General features: G+C 44.7%; 1 protein-coding gene across 4 annotated transcripts in view; it reads right to left on the reverse strand.

The window, feature by feature from the left end:
• PARVA (parvin alpha) overlaps positions 1 to 25,377 on the reverse strand; it is a 167,317-nt gene that overhangs the window by 133,704 nt on the left and 8,236 nt on the right. The window contains exon 1 of one of the 4 annotated variants that reach the window (XM_072794042.1): positions 5,198 to 5,206. The exons of the other annotated variants lie outside the window; for them this stretch is intronic. The gene's annotated coding sequence lies outside the window, so the exon portion shown is untranslated. Of the gene's footprint in view, positions 1 to 5,197; positions 5,207 to 25,377 lie in introns of those variants that run through there. 4 annotated transcript variants of the gene reach the window in all.

The raw sequence follows: 25,377 nt of genomic DNA on the forward strand, positions 1-25,377 counted from the left end.
TGCAACTTCTGTGGCTGTTCCTGGGGATCCCTCCTTCTGCATCATTCACCCTCAAGATCTTCACATAGCTGGCCCTCTCCCATTGTTCAGATCTTTATCCTATTCAGTGCTATATTCTCAACCCCTAAAGTAGGGTTTGGCACACAGTAAGCACTCAATACGTATTTTTTAAGTGGACAGATGTGAACTACGCAAATGAAGAGTAACGCCAAGTTCACAAAGCAAATCAGCTGAGATTCCAACACAGGCCATATTCTACACCTAGCCTCTCAAGGAATCCACCCCCTCCACCCCCACCCCAGGCTTCCCATTAGAAACCCATGGTTGAGTAGGGAAGTGCAGGCGTGGAAATGCTGGGACCAGCTCTCGAGCAGTCCCCCACTCAGTACAACAGTGATGTGGGCCTGCTGACCAGGCTGCCATGTACCAGTCAATCAGTGAGCATAACTGAGTATGGTCTGTGTGTTTGGCCAGGAAAGCAATGAGACAAGGAGAGACATGGTCACTGCAAACCAGAAATTCCTAATCAAGTCAAGGAAGCCAATACGAAACATGAAACAATCAGATGCACCAGAAGGCCTATGATGCAGGGTTCACTGCTATGACAGGAAGGGCTGCCGGGCCAGACGTGGGACAGCACGGTGGGGTCCACAGTGGCTGGGTTTAACCAGCAGGGCCAGGGTGGCTGGGGTAAATGGGAATGCACAAGCAAAGCCACAGACCCTCGTGCTGGCTGGACATGTGTAAAGACAACCAGCAGATGGGGCACGTTAGGAAGCAGAGGAGATCAAGTCAGAGCTGGGGGTCTTAAAAGCTGGACTTAGGAATTTACACTTTATCCTTTAGAAGGATAGGGAGCTCTGGCAGATTCTTGAGCAGGATAGAAGCCTGTGTTTTAGAAAGACTTTTTTTTAGCAGGGGAAGGTAGCATGGACGAGATAGCAGGAAGACCTATTCTCTACAAGGTGGCATGGGTGAGAAAAGGCCTCAAACCATCAACACCTCCGCTCTGCAAAGCCTTCTGTTGGGACTCTGCTCCCTTGGATTAAGCATTACCCTCATGCCAGGGGCCTTCAAGGAGGCTAAAGAGGTGCATCTCCTCAGTGAGGATGACACAGGCAGGACCCAACACTCCAGGCCATGAGCACTTCCTGCTGAGGATCCTTAGGGTAGATGGGAACACCAGGGTGGATATGAAAGCAACCAAGAGGGAAGAAAAAACCCTGGGAATTGTGACCTGCACCTGGACCTGAGACAATCTCCTTCTCTCCCAAGCTCTGAAGTGAGTATTTACAGTTTCCTGATTTTAGAAAACAACTTGAAAAGCTGGCTAGAGGGGTGCCTGGGTGGCCCAGTCCATTAAGCTGCTGACTCTTGATTTTGGCTCAGGTGTCCTCAGGGTCGTGAGACTGACCCCTGCATCAGGCTCCACGATGAGTATGAAGCCTGCTTAAAATTCTCTCTCTCCCTCTGCCCCGCCCTGCTCAATCCCCTTCACTCTTGCTCTCTCCCCGGAAGGAAGAGAGAAGAGAGAAGAGAGAAGAGAGAAGAGAAGAGAGAAGAGAGAAGAGAGAAGAGAGAAGAGAGAAGAGAAGAGAGAAGAGAGAAGAGAGAAGAGAGAAGAGAGAAGAGAAGAGAAGAGAAGAGAAGAGAAGAGAAGAGAAGAGAAGAGAAGAGAAGAGAAGAGAAGAGAAGTCTGGAAAGAATTTTTGATTCACCAAGCATGTTCTAAATGAAACCTTTAAAAATATCCCTTCATATCCCTTAGAGGAGACATGCTCTGCAACTCCAAAGAGTAACAATCCGTATTTCTATAGCCTTCACCTAGGGCCAGGTCCACCCCAATGCCTGCAGGAGAGGATGATGGATTCACCATTTTTCCTGAAGATATCCAACGTGGAACTGAGGCTTTAGGAATCAGCCTAAAAAAAGACAAAAGAATGATTCCAACCTCCAAAGGAGTTGATTCTTCCATAGTCTAATCATCAGCTGCATACATTTTAAACACCAAAATTTTCAATTTGCTTTTTAACTGTCATTTGTGGGGAGTTTAAACAGATGTCACCAGGTTTCTCTGTGGGTGATAGCAACAACAGCCCTGAGCGCCATTATTTTAATGCATGACAAGGGAAGGCCATTGTATCATGGGCTCCACAGGCTGAAATCCCAACCCAGCTAACTACATTGAAGGACTCTTTAAGAATTCCTTACAGGGGCCTCTGAAGAACCAAACATGGGGCATCAGCAATGAGCCTGCAATAATTGGTAAAGTATTACAACAATAGTACCCATATTGGAAGACTTTTGTCCCTTCTCAACACGCTCCTTCATACCCTGGCCATGGATAGAAGCATCAGGAGGACGCAGTGGAGAAGGCGTGAAAGGCCCCACCAGGCCCGCTGCCCACTCCCTCTAATCCCACCTTGGAGGTCTGAGTCAGGGAGCCAGCTGAGTACAGAATAGGCAAAGCATGGAATTGGATGGGCAACTGAAGTTTTGATTTCAGGCTGGACTAGACCGCCAAACCTACATAATTACCCAAATGAAACTGCCCTCATACTGGAAGAGACTGGAAATTCATGCAATCTAGCTAAGACATCACAGAGCATATTTTAAGGCTGTGCTTGGAAAATCAACAGCTTTTTCCTGATTGAATGCCTATGGTAGTCAGCCTATTCAATGAATTTGTTCTAAAATAAAAATCAAAGGACAATAGGATATCATTTGGGGGGTAGCAAATTAACGAAGAGAAAAACACAATGTCCAGTTTTGAGGAGAGTGAAGTAAAACAAATCTCTATATACTTCTAGTATATTTTAGTCCATTCTGGCTGCTATAACAACATACCAAAGACTGGGTGGCTTATAAGCAACAGAAATTTATAGGTCACAGTTCTAGAGGCTGGAAGTCCAGGATCAAGGCACCTGCAAGGTCAAGTTCTCTGGTGAGGACCTTCTTCCTTGTTCATAGCTCTTCCCTTCTCCCCATGTCCTCATGTGGGAAAAGGGGCTAGGGATATTTCTGGAGTCTCTTACTAGGCACTAATCCCACTTATGAGGATTCCAGCCTCATGACATGAGCACCTCCCTAAGTTCCCACCTACTAATAACATCACATTAGGCATTAGGAGCTCAACGGATGCATTTGGGGTGGACACCAACATTCAGACCATAGCATGGCAGGATTATAAATCAGTACAGATTTTCTTGGACAGTGCCTCTCAAACTGTGGTGCACATACAAGTCACATGGGGATCTACTTAAAATCAAGATTCTGATTCATTAGGTCTAGGGAAAGGCCCAAGAATTGGCCTTTCTCAGGAGCTACCCAGCTAGAGTGGTGGTGTCCATGCAGGGATTGCGGCTTGAAAAGGACTGCCCTAGAGAAAACTAAGCAATGTATCTTAAAAGCCTTAAAATCTCCATGACTTTAGACCCACTAATAATATATTCTAGGAACTAATAAGGAATACATCAAAAGAAAATACACTGGGGTGCCTGGGTGGCTTGGCTGGTTGAGCATCCAACTCTGGGTTTCAACTCAGGTCACAATCTCAAGGTTGTGGGATCGAGCCCTGTGTCGGGCTCAATGCTCAGCAGAGAGTCTGCTTGGGATTCTCTCTCCCTTTCCCTCTGTTCTTCCCCATTTGAGTGCTCTCTCTCTCTCTCAAATAAGTACATACATCTTAGAAAGAAAAAGGAAGGAAGGAAGGAAGGAAGGAAGGAAGGAAGGAAGGAAGGAAGGAAGGAAGGAAGGAAGGAAGGAAGGGAAAGAAAGAAAGAAAGAAAGAAAGAAAGAAAGAAAGAAAGAAAGAAAGAAAGAAAGAAAGAAAGAAAGAAAGAAAGAAGAGAACGAACTCAAAGATGTCTATCACAATGTTAAAGCTATAGTAAAAAACCTGATAAAATCTAAATATCTGACAACAGGAAAGTTCCTAAGTAAATCATGGTAAAGCCATTGGGTGAAAAGAAAACAGTAAGTATCAAGTTCTTATAAAATGTTTCATGCTATGGAAAAATATACATGACATGCAAAGTGAAAAAAATCAAAATACAATGGGGTATATGGTATGTGATGGTCAATTTTATGTGTCAGCGTGGCTAGCCCATAGCACCCAGTTACTGAATCAAACACCAGATGCTGCTGTGAAGCTGTTCTGTAGATGTGGTCAACATTGACAACTGGCTGACTTTGAGTAAAGGGGATTACGCTCTGTAATGTAGGTGGATCTCATTTAATCAGCTAAAGGCGTTACAAGCCAAAACTGAGATTTCCCAAAGACAATGGAATTTGGCCTCAAGGCCACAGCCTTAACTCCTACCCAAGTTTCCAGGTAGCTGGCCTGCCCTCAGTAAACCATGTGAGGGCTAATGTGAACCAACCCTTTAAAATAAATCTCTTCATATATGTATTTGTGCATGTGTGTGCATCTATGTTCCCTTATATGAATATGTATATGAGCATACAAGTGTATGTGTGTACACACACACACACACACATATGCTATATATATATCCCCTATTGGTTCTGTTTCTTTGGAGACCCCTCACTGATACACAGCATGATTCCAATTTTTGTAAAAACAAACCTAAAAACGTATATATGTATAAATCACATTGATGAAACCTGGGTCCCCTAACCAAATCTACAGCATTTTTAAATTAAAATCTATAGCATTATTAAAATAGTAAGTATATGAATAATGCAAGGATAGAGAACAGTGAAAAGACCGTTTATTTTGATGTGTCTCTGTGCTTAATATCCTTTCCTAAACTTTTTACCCTGTGCATGTGTTCCTTACGTAATCAGGGAAAACATAATGACCATATGATTTGCCAGGGACGCTTCGCAATTTTAAGTGGCGATCTCACCTGCTACTCAAGTCAAACATTTTATTCTTGGTCTTTCCACCCGGCCTGTCCCAGCCCCACTTTCTTGTGCGTTCCATTCTGCTTCCTACCCCTTCCTTTACTCTCTTGAAGGAAAAACTCATTAAATGGGCCAGGCAGTAACTTTTATCATCCCTGTTTTACAAATGAAGAGACTGAGACTAAGAGGGTCCCAGTAATTGGTACACAGGTGCCCGCTGGTAGTTGACACAGTCCTAAGTCTCTCCTTTGTAAACCATAAAACTATGATTCTCATAACTGCCCCACACTGTCTGTGTGAATCCTGTGTCAATCGCATTAGGAAGTCTCCTCCTTGGCCTTCCACAGGCTTCCTCAGTGGCTTCAGAATCATTAAGCTCCAGAGAAGATGAAGATGGCAGGGTCAGATGCCAGGACCAAAGAGGCTCTTGGCTCCGCCACATGTCCAGAGCACTTGATGACTCAAGCTCCACAGCTGGAAGTAAGCAGGGCCACCCACATGGCCCCAGATGGGGCCAAGTTCAGCTCTCTCTTTCCACTCTAAGCAGTTTCCCCAGTCCCCACCTAATTATAGGCATAGGGTCCTAACTAGCTGCTGTCCCTATGCCCATGGAGGGATGGCCCCACTGCAGACGTAGGATCTAAGAGCAATTCTCCCTGCCAGCAACTTTGAGTTCTTGGATTGGCTTCCAGCACCAAGGGCTTTCCCTCTTCTCTCCTCCTGGGTTTGCCCAGATGGAGCATACTCCTGAATCCCTTTACGACTGGACTTCTTGGGGACCAGATGCCCTATTGTACCAGCATCTCTGCGAGGAATGGGCTGATCTCCCCAAATGATGCGCCATTCACCCCCAAGCACTAGTGCCCCAGAGCATCCTGCTATATAACCTGCAACTCCAAGACCCGGCCGTAATCTACGCTGGAATAATACCCAGTGTTTGCTGAACAAATGAATAAACACACTGCACATAGGCCATAACTGAGATCCTGGCAAATCTCTTAAGCATTTCCCAATTAAAAAAAAAAAAAAAAGCTCCATATTAAATCGTGAGCTAGTTAGGCAGCCACTTGGGATGCAAGTTTGTAAGACATGATACAACTCCCTGGAATAAATTGGAAACATGGTACCAGTTAGGCTGGGTTTCCACATTCTGCTTCTTCCATAACTGGTAAAGTAGAAATCAGTCCCACTTCTGTCAAAGAAGTTAGTGCACTTGGTGGGAGAAGATAAAAAAAAAAAAAAAAAAAAAAAGGCAGACTCCACTCTGAAAGCTCTGTCGAATGAACATGTTTGCACTGCAGATGTGGAAGCTACAAGGTGTAACTAGAGGCCACACAGGGCTACCAGCCCCGAAACAAGCCTGCTGACAGCAACCTCAAGTCAGCAGGTCCAGGTCAGCTGAAATTTTGAAACTGCACTAACCCTAGACATTGGAGCCATTTCATAGGAATAAATAACGTGTCTGAGTAACTAAATTTTAACTCCTTTACTGTATTTTCCAAGATCTTGCTTAGTTCAGAAACTCACATGAAATAAACACACGTAATCCCTTAGTTTAAATATAAAGAAACAGGCTTACTAGCTTTATTTATATAAATCACAGTTCCTCCCCATCCCTACTGCATAAATGCTGACAACATACTTCAAGTATTTGGCTGATACTCTCTGGGTCTCACCAACATCAGAATCCCTCAGACACAGCTGAAATGCTCTGGGCACTCACTGGGCACTGGGAGGTGAGGGCGCTCCCATCCTCAGCCTCCCTGCGGGTTATATGGTATCTCACCACCCACTACGGCACTAATCAGGGCACCTGCTCCACATCCCGGTGACCTCAAAACCAAGGCTTCTGGCTCCTCATGGCAAAGCTGGAAAAGCAAGAGGATTTCTCCTGCCCCTTCTCTAGGTGTTATGATGAATAGAAATGGCAGAGGAGGGATGCCTCGGTGGCTCAGTGGTTGAGCATCTGTCTTTGGCTCAAGGCATGAGCCTGGATCCAGGGATAGAGTCCTGCATTGGGCTCCCTGCATGGAGCCTGCTTCTCCCTCTGCCTGTGTCTCTGCCTCTCTCCCTCTCTCTCTCTGTGTGTGTGTCTCTCATGAATAAATAAATAAAATCTTTTAAAAAAAAATGGCAAAGGAGGGGGCATGAAGCGGGAAAGCAGAAGGCAGAATGGAGTAGGGAGTGAAACCCTGGAAAAGAAAGAGAGGGAAACAGAAGACCAGACCTTAGAGCTGCCCCATACTGGCCTCTGGGAGGAGGGAGGGAGGTGGGGAGCTGAGACATGTGCTATTGGGTTTGATGACATGTGCTTTAGCGCAAAGATTTTACGGGCAGAGCTCACCACGGGTTATAGAGAGAGATTGAGAAATATCTTATCAGCTGTGCCAAGTACATTACAGAAAAGTTACCATAAGCATCAGAAAAATGTGTTCCGGTTTCTGGGACTGAGCTGAGGTCCAGAATGGAGACTCAGCAACTGAAGCACGAGATCAGAAAGGTATTTATTAAGCTTTCTGATAGAAGGCCAGACCCAGGAGGAAAATCAGCCCCTTCTTATGCATACGTGTGCATTATCTGCAACAAAGTAGAACGCAGAGCTCCACACCTCATGTGTAGTGAGAGCTCATTATGTGCCAGGCTCTGACAGGCACTCATCTCACATCACAGGGAAGGTACTAGTAGTATCTCCTTTGTTAGAGAGTGGCTGCTAAGGCACAATGAGGTCACGTGAGGTCAATTTTCCAAAAGTTACACAGGTAGTAGGGGAGCAAGGTGAGAACGGAAATTGCATGGTACCTATCAAAATTAGTCAAAACGTACTGAACTCTTCACATCTGAGCTCTCCATTGGCCACAATGTTTACTCCCTGGCCCCTCCCTGCCGGGCCATGGGCCGGCAGTTGACTGTTTTAGTCTCCTACTGCCACAGCTTTGTCCCCAGCAGCTGGTCAGTACCCCCATCCTTGTCCTGGAAGCCTAAGGGTAGTCAGTGTTCCCTGCTGCTCTCAGCCCCGGGGTGCTCCAGCCTCACTGCTTCCTTCCATCCCTCCCTGCAACTGCTCACAGAGTGCAGAGTGCACCAACACTTCCCACCAGGACCTCAACTGATACCCACTCTGTGCACTTTATGTGCATTTTAATTCCCAACATCAATCCTAATGGGTAAAATTATCCCTATTCTATAGCCAGGGAATTTAAGGATTATGATGGGTTCACTACATGCCCACATGGTGGCAAGGCTGGATTAGGCACAGGCAGTCATGCCCCGGGGCCAGCATTCTCCTTACTGACTGTGAGGTATAGTTCTCTAGCATGAGGTGCATGAAATGTCTCCATTTATGGGGCTGCCTTGGTTATTTGTGGTCTATTTTAGTAAGAGGAAAAAATACTTTTAGTGCCATTAATGACTGGACCTGTGATCATACCTTTTGCACCCCAAAGGTTACTGATCTACCATCGGACATAAAGGAGAGCTGGTAGGTGAAGAACTACATCTCAAAAACCAACCCTTATAAAGTATGAGCTATCACTCTTATTTCACAAATGATCCGTGCTTCAGTACAATGATCCCCAGCTTCGTGATCCCCGAGATTCATGACCAATGTCAACATCAATGCTACAGCAGCTGGCCTGGCCCCACCCAGCATTTTCCATGGTCTGTTGGGTACTGCAAAAAACTATGTTGCAAGGGATTAATAGGCGCTTTTTGAAACATAGGATCCCATAGGCAAAAGAAGTCTTGGAAAAACTGAACACTATATCTAACTTTCCTGCTGCTTTGGAAATTCAGAGAGTATATGAAGCTATAGTAGGAAGAAGAGAAGCTCTTTTAACCTAGTTTTTCTGAACTAATTTGAACATAGTGTGCTTTTTTTGTGGACACTTAATAATAGTTTCCTAAATATAAAACTAAACTTTCTTTCTAAATTCTGTTAATACCCACCTATTTTAGCTAATCATTTGCCTATTATGTCATTACAGGTTCCAATTATGGCCTTTTGCACTGCCTAAAAAATATCTACTGAGCCAGGGAGGGGACCTGAGCCTTGTCAAGGTGGAATTGGCTACAGTGGAACACCTAGGTCCCACCCTGACTATGACACTCTGTCATCGGCATACACTTTGAAAGAGCCCATACCCTGGGGCATACAGAGATACCCCTGCCTTACTGATAAATATCTCCTAATGTTATTTAAAAAATAAATAAGCCCCTTCAAGGGAAATACAGGTGAACATTCAATGCCAGACTCTAGCGCAAACTACCTTTGTCATGCTTCAGGCCTCGCTTGGCCCACACTGTTAATATACACAGGAATATGGTTAAATGTTTAAGTTCAGGCATTTAGAATTTCCTAAAATCACACAGATTTCAAAAGTTCTTCTGACTTTTCCCATAGTTAACAAAAGTACATCAGAAATTCCAGTGGATCAGTAGTTTCAAAAATTGATTAATTCAAGCTAGCATGCAATACTTCCTAAGCAGGCCCGAATCATACCAGAGAGAGAGAAAGAGAGAAGAAGAAAAGAAGAAGAAGAAGAAGAAGAAGAAGAAGAAGAAGAAGAAGAAGAAGAAGAAAGAAAAGAAGAAAAGAAAGAAAGAAAGAAAGAAAGAAAGAAAGAAAGAAAGAAAGAAAGAAAGAAGAAAAAAAACACAGTAGAGCAAATATTGGAAATATTCAAGAAAAGTCCCTGTGTTTGTCCACATGTGCTGCTACAACAAAACATCATAGACTGAGTGGCTTCAAAACAACAGAAATACATTTCTCACAGTTCTAGAGGCTGGGAATTCCAAGATCAAGGCTTTAGCATGGATGTGTCTGGTGAGAGCCTACTTCTTGGTTCACAGCTGGCACCCCATTGCCATGTCCTCCCGTGGTGGAAGGGCCAAGGGCTCTCTCTGGACTCTTTTTTATAAAGGCACTAATCTCCCCCAAATGAACTCCCAAAGGCCCCAGAGACTAACACCATCACTTGGGGGTTAGGATTTCAACATACGAATTTTGGGGGAGGGAGGATGGCACACAAATATTCACACCACATACTAGCTACATTATTGGTACGTGGTATTAGGTATGAATTCAGATGGGTTTTTCTAAAGATGAGGACCACCATCAAGATTATATAAAAGGATCGCCTAATTCTGGCAGCAGAAAAAAGGGGAAGGACCTCAATAATGGCAATATCATACATCAATATGTATAGACTTTATGTATGGATTTACTTGGCTTCTGATCTAAAGTGGAGTGAAATCTGTGCCAAGTCATAACATTTTATTCTAATGCCCAACTGAATATAATGCAAAAGAGTAAACAGAAATGGCTACAAGTGTGGAAAATGTTCAATCTCATCAATAATCAAAGAAACTAAAAACAATTAAGATTGTTCCCTTAATTAAATGATAATAATGAATGCAGAAAAGGATGTAGTTAACAGGCACTCTTGCAGACTACTGTGGGAAGCATATATTGGCACATCCCTTTTAGAAAACAATTTGGGGGGATCACTTCTCAGCCTTTTGGCTAAAATCAAGTGTAGAAAGTATTTTGGGGAGCACCTGGGTGGCTCAGTCAGTTGGGCGTCCGACTTTTGACTTCGGCTCAGGTCATGATCTCAGGGTCAGGAAATTGAGGCCTGCATTGGGCTCTGTGCTCAGTGTGGGAGTCTGCTAGTGAGTCCCTTCCTCTCCAGCACCCTCCCCACTCTCTCTCTCTTCCTCTAATAAATAAATAACATCCTTAAGGAAAAAAAAATAAAAGAAAGTAATTTGGTAATATCTAACAAGAAATTTAAAAGGCTTTATATTGTTTGACCCAGTCATTCCATTCTAGGAAATCTATCCTATGGAAATAATGTTAAATACGGAAAAGTAATTATACTAAAACTATTTATCATCATATTTTTATCACAAGTAACCGGAAACATACCAAACTCCATGAAAGAGGGACTAGGTTGGTAATCTGTGGTACATCTTCCAGATGGAATGTTATTACATTATTGTCATTAAAGATTATACTCAAGAATAGTTTACAGTAATGTTGTAATGAGTAGTGAGCAAAAGAAATGTGTATAGAGTCTAAAAATAAACAAAAAAAAACCCATAGGAAAATACTGGAAATAAATACGCTAAAATGTAAACAGTGTTCGTCTAGGTCAGTGCTGCTTAGAGCATGAGTCATAGACCAGCATGAGGCTGTGAACTGTGTGTCATTTCACATGACAAGAAAATAATTGAGAAACTTTTAGCAATTTGCTGCTGCTGTGATATCCAAGCACAAGCTCCAAGGAATTGTGTAGGCAAACAGGGTATAGACCAGCTTGAGCGTTGTCTTTCATAAATGGAGAGTTCCAGGTTACATGAGCTACAGAGTAGTCACACACAGGAGGATACCACAGTCCATAAAGCATGGGAAATAAAAAAGAACCAGCCCTTTATCTAGACCACCAGTAAGGTCGTAGTACCATAGACAAATACTTTGATCTTCCCTTGTATATTTTCCAGTTTTTTAAATAACGCTATGTTGCTATTATAAGAAAAACCAACATTTTTAATGCGAGCAAAAACAAATGTCACTTAGCTGCTATTTTTTTGTAAAACTGTCTTAGAGAAACATACAAGCACACCCCGAGAAGCAGGACGATACAGTGGCTAAGAAAGTAGCTTTTAGAGCTGAAACCTGGGTCGGAATCCTGGCTCCATTATTTCTAACTATGGGCTAGCTGTTCAACCTCTCTGTGCTGGGCACATTCATATGTAGGATAAGGATAATAACAGGACTTACTGCATAGCTACATAAGGGGTTTGGCAGGATTAAATGAGTCAACACACATACGGCCCTAAAACACAGTAAGCTCTGTATAAATGCTCACTATTATTACTACAAATCATAGGCAGGGGTGACAGCCACGGCCAGACCACATTTCCTAATTTTTTACTTGCAGAATTGTCAAGAGGAGTGGTGGCAGTAGTAATAACACCAAGTAATAGTAAGTGCTTCAGGTGTGCTGGCGCCCATGCTGAGCACCTGATGTGAATTACCGCATTAACTATGAACGTCCCTGGAGAGCAGTACTAAATTCTTCTTTCCCATTTTGTAGGGGGGAACTGAGGTTCAGAGAAATGAAATGACTTGCCCAGGGTCACCATACTATTAGGTCTGTCTCCCTCGAGGGCACTGTGGTTGGAATAGGAAGACAGGGATCCCTGGAGACTAGGCCACGGGCCACTTGAGGACGGGAATGCCCTGTGCCTTACTCCCAGGGGGAGCCAGGGTCACCAGGCTGTTCAAAAGATCTGGTGCAAAGTTAAAAATCCAGGACTTGTTTCCAGCCAGGGCCCTCACTACATCCCCCTCCTGTAGCCAGCAAACAACAGCTGGCCTTCCTCCACACTCTGCTTGGTCTGGTCTGGTCCAATCTGGGTGTTGCTTTCAGGGAGTGATTTAAGCCTCAAGGAAGGCAGCTCTTGGAATGTAGCAGGAGGATGTAGGGGCTCATGAGTCATCCCTCTCCCCTCCTCGCCCCAGGGCCCTGGGTGCAATTTATTATCTCCGTCATTGGGTTTTCTGCTCCTGGTTGGCTGGGGGTTGGTGGAGCAGTCATCCCTAAAAGGAAATCAGTCTGCTGGAGACAGAATGAAGGACACTGGCGGCACCCAGCTGTTTCTGGGCCTGGAGGAACTCAAGGAGGCAGGAAGGCCTGGGCCAGGCTGGTGGACACTTAGCAAGACACCCACTTTGGATGCCCACTGGAAGATGCTCTTGGGTGACTATTGCCTCCAGTGAGAAACCCAGACCTCTGCAGCAAAGAGAGGCCAGCCCAGAAAAGTGCGACGCTGATTTATCCCGAAAATTAGAGAACACAAGTCCTTCTCTCAGAGGATGGCAGGCAGGGGGGCCCGGGGAGTGGAGAGACAGTGAAGCACACCCCGGATTTTGCCTTGAAATCTAGAACATTCTGTCTGCACCAAGCCCCAAGGACAGGGGCCTGAGAATTTGCTGCCCTAAAATTTGTAGCCAAGGAAAAGCATTTCCGATAAAAAGAAAGATCGGGCTAACTTTTCATTTCCATCCTCTCTTGCAAAACTGAGTTCTTAACAAGAAAAATGAGTTTTAAAGCTTGGGTAGGGGCAGCCCAGGTGGCTCAGCCTTCGGCCCAGGGCGTGATCCTGGCGTCCCGGGATCGAATCCCACGTCAGGCTCCCTGCATGGAGTCTGCTTCTCCCTCTGCCTGTGTCTCTGCCTCCCTCTCTCTCTCTGTGTGTGTCTCTCTCTCATGAATAAATAAATAAAATCTTTAAAAAAAATAAGAAAGCTTGGGTAGCATTTTTCTTCCCTAGTATTTCCTCTTTCAAGAGCTATTTGGTAATATCCAACAAAATTCAGACCTAACAAATTTTTGACTCTACAATTCCATCTCTAAGAATTTATTATAAACAGATACAGAACACTTTTATTTGTTTGTAAGCATGTTTAATGCAGTACTGTCTGGAGTAGCAAAACACTATAAAAACCTTAAATGTCCATCAATAGGGAAATGGTTAAAATGTAACTGGCACACCCAAGGCAATGAATAAGGTCATTTAAAAAATGAGGTAAATCCATATGTGAAAGACACATGCATTCCTCGAGATATTGCAGATTCTGTTCCAGATCACTGCAATAAAGGATTATCACAATAAAGTTAGTAAAATGAATTTTTTTATTTCCTGGCATATATAAAAATTATGCCTACAGTATATTATAGTCTACGAAATGTTCAATAGCTTATGTCTTTAAAAAAATGTATATATCTTAAATGTAAATATTTTATTGCTAAAAAATGCTAGCCATCATCTGAGCTTTCATCAAGCCGTAACCACCAGTCTCAGATCGTCGTAACAAATAATAAAGTCTGAAATATTGCAAGAATTACCAAAAGGTGACAGAGACACGAAGCAAGCAAATGTTGTTGGAAAAATGGCACCAACAAACTTGCCTGATGCAGGGTTGCCACAAACATTCAATTTATATACATATATATAAAAAAAAAGCAACATTCGTGATGTTATGAAGCCAAGTGTAATAAAACAAGATGGATAAATAGGTAAGTGGAAAAGTATAAACTGTCGAACACCCTTTACAGCGGCATTCCAGTTGCATAAAAAGACAAGTGTGTATGCTTGCACAATAGCATTCTTGACACACTACTGTTTCATATAATTCATAATTATATACTATTATTATTATTATTATTATTATTACTGTTATTACAGGATACACTAGTCTAAATCCTGACTATAGGAAAGTAGAAAGAAGCCCTTCCTTTTCATTTGCATTTCTGGCTTTTTTGAATTTTTTACCACAAACATAAATATGTTTAGCTAGTTTAATAAAAACAGGAGCAATACTATTAACTAAACATAAGAGGTGTGGGTGCCTGGGTGGCTCAGTTGGTTAAGCATCTGCCTGCGGCTCAGGCCATGATCCCGGAATCCCAGGATCAAGCCCCACATTGGGATTCCTGCTCAGTGGGAAGTTTGCTTCTCCCTCCCCTTGCCCCTTCCTCTCTCTCTCTGTCTCAAATAAATTAATAAAATCTTAAAACAAAAGAGATGAGTTCCATGAGTATGAAAGACATAGCTCTTCCTCTAGGGCCTTGACAGTGTCTGCCAGGGGTTCAGATTTCTAGAATGTCCACCGACCGGGGTCCTACTTTAAACATTTTGCAAGTATCTGCTCCTTTCATCTCCATGACAACCCGGGGCAGGGGCAGTACGAATACCATTCCATTTTACAGATGAGAAAGCCAGGGTTCAGAGAGGGTGATGATCTTGTCCCAGGTCACACAGCCAACATGTGATGGGACCAGTCTGGTGCACCCCAGAGCCCAGAAACCTCCCTATCAGGCTGCCCCTCAATAAACGCTGGTTGAACAAATGGACAAACTAGAAAAACTGCCAACATCTTTTAAGATGGGAGAAACTAAATTATTAAAGTTATTCTTGTTATGGTTCATTCATTGTTATTATTATTGATGAATGAAACATAAAAAGAAAGATGAAATAAAAATCAGTGTAATTAGTATTATCGATGAAGGAAAAATAAATTGTTATCGATGAATGAAAAAACAGGGAAATGGGAATGAGAGCTACATTTCACAATACTGGGATGGCTACAAGCAAAAAAGAAAGATAGTAGCAAGTGTTGGTGGGGATGTGCAGAAAAGCCAGCTGTGTTACAGCGGGCAAAGCCTTGGCCTTGAGCTTGAAGAAATGGCCTCAAATCCTTGCTCTACCACTTAGTAGCTGAGACCCTGAGCAAGTCACTTCACCTGAGCCTCTGATTGCTCATCTACTAGGTGGGGATGACAAAACCTTCTGGTCCACTACAGGGATTAAATGTAACATCGCATATGACCCCTCCATGTGCTTGACATAGGTCACATACATGTGAACACAGGAAAAGATGCTGAGGATGGGATAGATTATGCTCAGAGCATCACCAGGCCGACCTCCATCTTTCTCAACCTGCTGAGTCTGAAAAGCGAACTAACAATTTATATTCATATGCACTCCCAACAATCTGAGGAGGAAATCAGGGTTTTTAATTGTTCTGATCCTGCCTCTAGAATATTGATTTAGGACATTTAATACCATCTCCAAATGCCAAGCTTAATTTGCATCAGGTCAGAAGCGGGGCTGCAGAGCCCTGGCTGTTGATTCTAGGCAGGGACTTGGGGGAGCCTGCAGCTCACCTTCCTGCTGGCCCACAGCCAGCCGAGAGCTGGCTTCACCTGGGACCCGGAGACCTGGCCGACTGAGAAGGCCGAGCCTCGGATGGATTTTCGCTGTTTAATTACAGTGCAGCTGGGGCCCGGGCCACGCTCTGCCTCCGAGAGCTAGCCAGTGCTGAGGCCACCGGGCCCGGGCAAAGCCCACCCTTTGCCTGGATCCCCCCGACCCGGGGAGCTTGTACTTCTACCTTCTGGAGGCTCAGTTCTCCCGGCACTAAATATTGCCCCTGGGACAATCTCAGAATCAGAATTCAAACACAGGCCGGTGGCTCCCAAACACAGTCCCTGAAGACCTGCTTTAGAAAATGTGCCAGGCTGCTCAGCTGTTCTTTTTTTTTTTTTTTTTTTTTTAAAGATTCTGTTTATTTATTCATGAGAGACAGAGAGAGAGAGAGAGAGGCAGAGATACAGGCAGAGGGAGAAGCAGACTCCATGTAGGGAGCCCAACAAGGGACTCGATTCCAGTACTCCAAGATCACGCCCTGGGCCAAAGGCAGATGCTCAACCACTGAGCCACTCAGGGATCCCTACTCAGCTGTTCTTAATGGACACGTTCCATGCTCTGAGCCCAGCCCCATCACTTCAAGCCAGGGCACTACAGGAAGTCCATTCGTTAAAGTCGTCTTCTTTTTTTTATTGTATTGTTATAGAAAATTGCAAATATACCCCACAGTGAGAGACTCGTACAACAAACCACCATGTACCCATGTCGTTTTGCAATAATGAGCAATCTGTGGCCCCCTGTTGTCCAGTTACACCTCAACCCTGCGCTGCATTATCCAAAGCAACTCCTAGGCACGTTATCAGGCCATCCACCGAACATTTCAGTATGGACTTGGAAGAGATAAGGACTTTCTTCTTTTTTAACATGACTTTGACACCACTCTCACACCCTACAAATTTAATAATGATTCCTCCATGTCATCAAATCTCCAGTGAGCGTTCGTTTTTCCCTGATTGTTCCATAAATCATTTGTAGAAGTTGATGTTTCCAAAGCAGGATCCAAACAAGATTCTAGCTGGGGTTTGGTGGCTTTGGCTTTCTCATCTTCTCTCACCTCCCCTTCAAGCCCTGCCTTGCTCTGTGGTTTTGTGTAAGGCCCCTGAAGCCCAGAGACGCTGCTTACTTACACCCAGACTCATACCCAAGTGCTTGGCTTTAGCCTCCTCGCCTAGAAAAGGGGAATAATAATAATCCCCTATCTCATGGGGATAATTGTGAGGATTCAGTGAAATAGACCATGTAAAATGTATCGAACAGAGCCCAGTACGGAAAGGCAATGACTTTGATAGAATTCCCAAACACAGCATCTAGGCAACCAAATACACACACAGGTGGGAAGAAAACAGAGTAAAAAGTGGTGTAACACTCCACATTTTTCCAACTTTGAGCTGTTGTTCACGATACGGTAGTAGAATGTTCTAGTTAAGAGCAAGTCTCTGGAGCCAGACTGCCCAGTTTCAGTTCCCAGAGCTTCCATTTGCTAGCAATGGCAAAATGATGCATGTATCTGCCAAAATTCCTTTCCTTTCCCTCTTGAGCAGACAACTATGTTTCTTTGCCTCTCTTGCACTGAAGTGTGGCCACATAACTGAGCTCTGGCCAGGGGTAATTGGGCAGAAGTGATATGCATCAAGTCTATGCCTGGCAGGTAAAAACCTCCCACTGAAGTCTTGCTCTCTTTCTCACTAGGCCCCCTTGATCGGTTGGTGAGGACTCAAAGAACCTGGAAGAAGAAGAACAGTAAGATGAAAAGCCCCTGGATTCCTGAATGACCATGTGGAATGCAATCCAATCAAGGTGGCTGGAGGTGGGGGCTGGCTGGTTCACTTAGTAGACGATGTGACTCCCGATCTTGGGGTAGTGAGTTCGATCTCCACATGGGGTATAGAAATCAGTTGCAAAAAAAAAAAAAAAAAAAAAAAGAGGGGCAACCCCGGGTGGCTCAGCAGTTTAGTGCTGCCTTTGGCCCAGGGTGTGATCCTGGAGATCCGGGATCGAGTCCCACATCGGGCTCTTTGCATGGAGCCTGCTTCTCCCTCTGCCCGTGTCTCTGCCTCTCTCCCTCTCTCTCTCTCTGTCTCTCATGAATAAATAAATAAAAATCTTAAAAAAAAAAAAAAAAAAGATTGGGATCCCTGGGTGGTGCAGCGGTTTAGTGCCTGCCTTTGGCCCAGGGCGCGATCCTGGAGACCCGGGATCGAATCCCACATTGGGCTCCCGGTGCATGGAGCCTGCTTCTCCCTCTGCCTGTGTCTCTGCCCCTCTCTCTCTCTCTCTCTCTGTGTGTGACTATCATCAATAAATAAAAATTAATAAAAAAAAAAAAAAAGATTGATGCCATGGGGTTCTGCTATAAGCACGAAAAACATTTTTATTATGTTAAACGTCTGAGAATCTGGAGCTTATCTGTTACAGCAACTAGTGTTACCTTAACTAGTACACTAGCCTTGACCTTGGGCAAGTTTCCTGGCCTCCCTGTCCTTCACTTTCCCCATCTGTAAAGGATCAAAGCTGCTAATAATACCTATTTCATGGGGTTGTTAAGATGATCAAATATTAATATATCTAAAGCATCTGCTACATTGCCGGGCCCATACAGCACTGTGTAAGTGCTTACCCTGATGCACTTATGGTATCATCATTGTTTTTAGTATTATTATTTGAAATGTAATGATATACCATCAAGAATTTCCACATCCACAATTTGGGCCTAAAATTGTATTCCAATCAATTTCCAATTTAATAATGAAAGCCAGTGGCATAACAGAATTATGACAATCTGCCTAACAGGAAATATTTCAGGAATACAGTCATTCTGCAAGACGAATTACACCTCATACAGGATGCAGCAAGTCTCTGGCACTCCCTGCCAACACTGAAAAAGTGTAGGATGAGACTTTCTTGGCGTGCGTGTACCTTTCTGGGTTAGCAGCCAGAGCTCTCTTCATGCTCAGGACTGAGGAGATGTGCACTGAACTCTATGGACCTTAAAAACTGTTGCACCCAAGAAGATCTACAAATGCTCAAGAAGCACATGAAAAGATGATCAACATCAGGACCTTTCAGGGAAATGCAAATGAGAACCACAGGGAGCTACACTTCACCCCACCAGGCTGGCTACAATCAAAAAAGAAAGATAGTAACAAGTGTCGGTAGGGCTATGGAGACACTGGATCCAGCCCTGCACTGCTGATGGGAGCATTACATGGTGTAGCCCCTTTGGAAAACAGCCTGGCCGTTCTTTAAAACACGAAACATATTCTCTTGGACTCAAGAAAAATGAAAACATATGTCCACACAAAAATTTGTACATGAAAACAACGAGCTACGTTATTTATTACAGCAAAAAAGTGCAATCAAAATGTCCATCAACTGATGAATGGATAAACAAAATGTGGTATTATCCATCTAACAGACTATTTTTCAGTCATGAAAAGAAACGAAGTACTCATATATGCTACTACACAGATGAACCTTGAAAATCCTACCCTCGATGAAAAAAGCCAATTGCAAAAGACCACATATTGACTGTATGATTCCATTTATATGGAATGCCCAAGAATAGGCAAATCTGGAGGTAGGATATAGATCAGTGGCTCCTGGAGGGTGGTAAGAGAATAGGGAGGGAAGATGGGGTAACTGCTAATGGATACAAGGTCCCTTTTTGGGGTGATGAAAATGTTCTAGAATTGTGTCAATGGTCACACAATTTGAATCTACTAAAACACCACAGAATTAAACTGGGTAAATGGGTGAATTGTACCTCAATAAAGCTGCAATATAAAAACAAAAAAAGGAAAATAAAATAAAATAAATAAAAAAAATAAAAAAAATAAAAACAAAAAAAGGGTACCATTCCTTCATAAAAATCAAATCACCTCTCCTCCAGACTCGAGCTCCCATCAGAAACCACAGCACATCCCCACCTCATCCGAAGCCTTTGAGAATGACATGCCCTGTGTTAAAATGCAGCTTCACCTCTGTGCACAAGCAACAATCCCATGACAAGCACATGTTAATGAGTCTAAAGCTCAGGAGAGAGGTCATGGCTGGAAATGGAGTTTGGGGGTTACCAACACATCCAAGTAGGGGGTGAAATTGTCATCCATACTCCCATGAACACTGATAACCCAATGATACCAACCCTCCACACACACCACTGTCCAACCCCGGAGGTACAAGCAGGGTTGGTTCCCTCAAGCAACCCCCCCAGACACCCCACCCCTTTAAGAGCATAAGCTGGACCATGAATCACACTTCCCAGAACCAGTCATACTAAATAGGCTGGGTAGCTGGGAGCCCAAATCACTTAAATTGATGTCATATCATTTGAAAAGCTGACATTCAGGCCTTACAAATTGAACGACAATTGCTATCTATCCAATTCATGGCCCTGGACTCCTGCTTCCCACCTGCTCCAACACCAATTTAAGCAATTCTGAACTTTGATCTCCACAGCAGAATGTCTCAGATTTATTGAAGCGTCAGGTCCCAATTGTGCTAACATCCACCCCTGGCAGGGCCATTACAAGGTGTGAAATCTGGGTGCCCATCACCCGGGCCAAGTTGAGCAGGGCGACAATCACAAGGGAACAAATCAATCCGCCTCTCCATAGTCATCGTGGGAGCCTCGTAATTTACCATAATGACAGGCCGTGGAGGAAAGGCAGGCCAGGGGATCGTTCTGGTCTCCAAGCACTTGGACATGTGTGCTGGAGGGGCTACTGTGAGTCCACCCAGAGAGGCCCTGCAACTGTCAGCAAAAAAGCAGTTGCTACTCCTTGCAAAGGGCTATTTCTGCGCTTCCCTGTGTCCTGGGTTGCTTTAAAATGCAATTGAGTTACCCTCTTTTTGTGTTTTGAAAACAGCATCAAAACTGTTGGTTCCTGCTGCCCCTGCTTCTAGAACCCGGCTGTCACTGTTAACTACTTGTCATCTACAGGCTGGCCCCACCAGGCTGGGAGTCAGGGATAGCCCAGGCTTACAGCAAATAGAAAAAAACCCTCTCCACTGAGAGGAAAGCTTATTTCCAAGCCTGAAGCCTACGAGGGGTGGGGGGGTGGGGTGGGGGTGGGATGAGCGAGGCAGGACCCAGGCTTCCTGGGTAGGCACTGGCAGGCCCTCACTTTTGGGGCTAGTGAGTCATGTGTCCAAACTGAGGCTATGGCCTACACCTGCCCGGCATCTACTCAGCCAGGGTCCTGACTTGCCTGCTAATAAGTTTCTGCCAGTGTCTGCTCCCAGGCCCCTGAACCGGGGACCCCACCCTGGGCTTGGAAAAGCCTTCCGGATTCAGAACCCAGGCACCCAAGAGAAGCCAAGAAGCTCTGCACCCTGTCACTTCAACGCCTGCCCCAACAAACCTGGAATCCCCAAAACTTGGAGTTTGGGGCCTCAGCCCTCCTCCTGAACCCCTCTCTCATTCTGCCTCTCCACAGGGACTCCCAGCATGCCCTATGGCCAAAGCCATGTTGGCAAAGACAAAAACCACTTTAGAATCATTGAGCTGGGGATCCCTGGGTGGCTCAGTGGTTTAGCGCCTGCCTTTGGCCCAGGGCATGATTCTGGAGTCTCAGGATCAAGTTCCGCCTCACGCTCCCTGCATGGAGCCTGCTTCTCTCTCTCTCCCATAAATAAATAAAATTAAAAAAAAAAAAAAAAATCTTCATGTTGAGTTGAAAACTCAATGTAATACTGCGATTGGCAGATCAGTGGTTCTACTGACAAATATATCCTGGGAAGAAGAAAGTGCAGAGCCTGCTCCACAGAGCGCCTTGGTGTTTGGAGGAGCCCTGTGACCTGGGTTTGTGTCACGGAGGGAGCAGAAATAGGCCAGTAGCCTCACTTTTTTGTAGTCCCACATCATCATCATCCCTAGGAGACTGGCTGCGTTTTCACGAAGAGCATCATTCATGGCTCCTCGGTGTCAGATGGGGTTTTTCACAGAAGAGGGGAGGGGCCACTGGATTTTAAAAGAGATAAGGGAATGAGTGAAGGGAATAGAGTATGATTCAAAAATGAAATAAATGCCCTGACACACCACTCCCAGGGAGGGAGGCTGCCTCCACAAGCGACTCCCCAGAAATGCTCCCTGGGGTGCTGGGTGTGATCATTACATGCTCCAACTGGCTCAGATCCACTCTTAGCAGATGAAATGAGACACCTGACTGCTGACTCCTAATGCAGGTTGAGGAAACTGAGCCCTGGAGGCATCAGCCCAACCCACTCTTGTCAAAATTGATCTGAAATTCAGAAGGCTCCCGAGTCCTATCCCTTCTCATGTCAGCCTGGGGCAGGGAGGGGTTTCTTCCTCTGGCTTCAAGACCCAGCTTGCAAGCACCAGGTCTCCTAAGGAATCCTCAGCCCCAGCAACTTTAATTTGTCCACCGTTGCCCTTAGCTCACAGTCTTGCCGTGACCCTCCAGTTGTGGTTACCGAGTGTGCGGCAAGTCCAAGAATTCAGAAATTGGGAAGTAGGGAGGAAGGGATTAAGATAAGGAGGGACTCCTCGACCAAACCTTCACTGGGTCTCACATGAAGCGGTGAGAACTCAGCGGGGCAGGAAGTGGCTGTAACTCCCAGGAGAACTTCAAGGACGAAGTTCCCAAGGCACCTTGGGCCCTGTTAGAAGGCACCCAAGGCACCTTGGGCCCTCTTAGAAGAGTGGGTACTTGGGATGATACACCGGGCCACATATGGATGAAAGGATGGCCTCAAGAGAATGTTCTGGAATAATGACCTGCCTGTACTAGAGCTTACTGTGAACATGTTACTGGCCAGCCAGGAGGGAAATCTGCACTCCCCTGATCCATTATCCTCAGCAAACAGAAACCTTCCGTCTAACAATGCTGATTTTACTTTCAGCCTACTGGGAAGACTACCAGACCCAAAAGCAGGGTTCTCTCTCTATCAAAGATAAACTATCAGTATTAATTAAGCAAGACAACTGTCACCCTTTGACCCTATAACTGTACTTATGCGGCTCTAGCCAATGAAAATTATTAATTTTTTTAAAAAGTTTTTTTAGGCAACCTTATTTCTAGGAAAAAAAAGACTGAAAGAAATGGTTACACAAGCAAGAGGACATTCACTCAATGAATACTACGCACCTATAAAAAGTATGTTTACTAAGATTTGCAACACAAAATATATTCATAAAATGAAAAATAACAGAATTTTGATCTATATAATATACACGGCATACTTACAAATTATTTTAAAAAAAAGAAAAAAGGCATAATGAAGAAAAAGACTAGATAGAAATAAATAAAAATTCTAATAGTGATTGTCTCTGGGAGGTGGAACTTGCATGGCTGTTTTCTATTCCCATGAATCCCAGAAGCATTGGTTGGTTTCACAATGGGAAAAAAAAAAAAAAAACACTTTAAAAAAAATTAGATGCTAAGCATTTCAGTTCACTTTTCTTTCCCCCAAGAGAGTACACGGTAGTAAAGACTACTTCTGTTTCAACTGATTAAGTTCACCGCTTCTTCCACCCATGGCCTAACTTCTCCCTCAGGCTGGTTTGAAGGGAACAGAAGGACTCCAGCCACAGAGGGGGTTTTTCTAAGGCTTTGGCAGGCTGGTGTGTTCACAGCAAATAGAATTATCACTCAGTAAATGCTAGTGGAACCAGATTTGGGGCAAGTCCTCCAGCGATCAGAACTCCGTGCAAATGCAGGTCCCAGGCCAAAGCAAAGGTAAAGCAGCTACAATTCACAGACTGTGCATCGGGCCAGCCTCTCCTTCGAGTAGGTCCTTTTCCCTGGTGGGTCCGAGTGGGGAACATTGCAGGGATGGAGCACCTTTGCTACAGAGTAATGATGGAAGCCCTGCTCTGGCTGGTTTTCAGATTTCCCTGGCACCTAGTGAGGGATGGAAGCTGAGAAGCTCAGGAAAGGACAGGCAGGTCAGAGAGGAGAACCAGCAAGCTTTGGGGAATTACAGGAATTCTGAACCTCTTGCAGAATTTTGATCTAGACCTTTCTGTGGTCTCCCCCAGACTCTGCCCAGAGGCTGTTTCACCTCAGTCCTGCATCATTCAAGCACTGTCACAAAAATGTGCAGTGCCATCTCCACAGAGCAAGCTTTTCGGGATGAAAACAGAGAATACCAGCCTCTACACTCAGACCGGTCTCCACCCTTGACCGGCAGGCTCCCTGCCTCCACTGCACCATCATTGCCCATAGGTACTAGGACCCAAACTTCTGGTCTCCAGGGCCTGCACGTGCTTAGCATTGAAGAGCAGGGCCAAGTGATAATGCCCTTCCACAAAGGGTAAAGAGATTCCCGGCGGGAGGAGGCAGGTTCATCACACACATGCACACACGTGCACACGCAGCCAGAAGTTGAGGCCTGGATGGAGTCAGGGGACCAAAATGGTCATCCAAGGTTAGAGAGGGTTAGAAGGAACCTGGGGACACCCTCAGGAGGAATCAGATGCCCACTGCTGATTCAGGCAGCTAGTTCACCATTTTGCAGGGTATCCGTTTAGAACCTGGTGCCGGGGAGGCACATCAGTGCCAATGTGAGCAGGCCAGACACAGCTCCCGCCCTCCTAGAGACCACGGGGAAAAGAATGGAAGGGATGAGGGGACCTCAGCCAGATGAGGCCTCCTTGTCCTGGGGGCTCCAGGAATCAGACAACACCTTCACCTTTCACTTTGAAGGAGAAGTTCGTCCGATTTCAGGCTGCAGAGCATGCTGAAAACTTAACAGAAGGTTTATACCCCCTTTTAAAGTATTTTATTTTTAAACGTTTTTTTTAATTACTAAAATTGTATAGAGCTTTCCCCAAACGCGTTCTTTTTTCCATGACAGTAAATGGTCAATGGATTTTAGATGCTTACACATGTTTACATGAGGATTTCATCTCTTCTGTAGTAATGGTTAAAACATAATTATGAACAGTGCTTGTTAACCAAATAGAGATATTCCATGAGACAACGACTCCTAATATGGAGGTGTCCTTGGGCCGGGGCCCGCTTATCCTGGCTCCCATCTCCTCCTCCCGACACAGAGGTGCCTTCATTAGTGGAGGAAAGAAAGAGGTCTTTGTGATGATGTCATTCCCAGACCACCCTACACAGACAATAAAACTGAATTTGAGAGAAGCCTGGTGAAATGAGAGCTCAGAAATCAGAGAATACCAGAGCTGCAAGGGCTCTCAGAGGTTATGTAGCCTAATCCGCTGATGTGAGAAATCCTTTTCCAAAGAGGAAAAGGCCTAAGATTACACAACCAGTTAGCAGGGGATTATTTTCACCAAGGTAAATATGGGGAAATTCATTGCATGAAAACTCCGGTATCATTATGCACTAAATATTACGCTGGGCAGGAGGGCTACAGGAAGGGGGCTCTCACCATGGTGTGTGATGTGCACACCCACAGATGGTCACGGTGCAACGTGGCCAGTGCTACAACAGAACCACGGGCAAGGTGGCAGGGGATCACAGAGAAGGAAGTACCTCACTCCCTGGGGGAGCTAAGGAAGGCATCCAGCAGAAGGGGATATCCAAACTGGGTTTTAATGATTGAGTAGGAGTTTGTTGTATAGGGAAAGGGAGAAGGTCTTTCCATTCCAGAAATATGAAACAGCACATATACAGGTTAAAACACATGAAAGAACATGATGCATTTGGGGAATACAGTGTTTTGGTGTGGCTAAAATGGAGGATTTTTGAAAGGGAAACAGAGGCAAGACCAGAAGGGGAGCAACCGAGAAGGTCTTAA

Source organism: Canis lupus, chromosome 23 (assembly GCF_048164855.1).
Source record: "Canis lupus baileyi chromosome 23, mCanLup2.hap1, whole genome shotgun sequence".
NCBI lineage: Eukaryota > Metazoa > Chordata > Mammalia > Carnivora > Canidae > Canis > Canis lupus.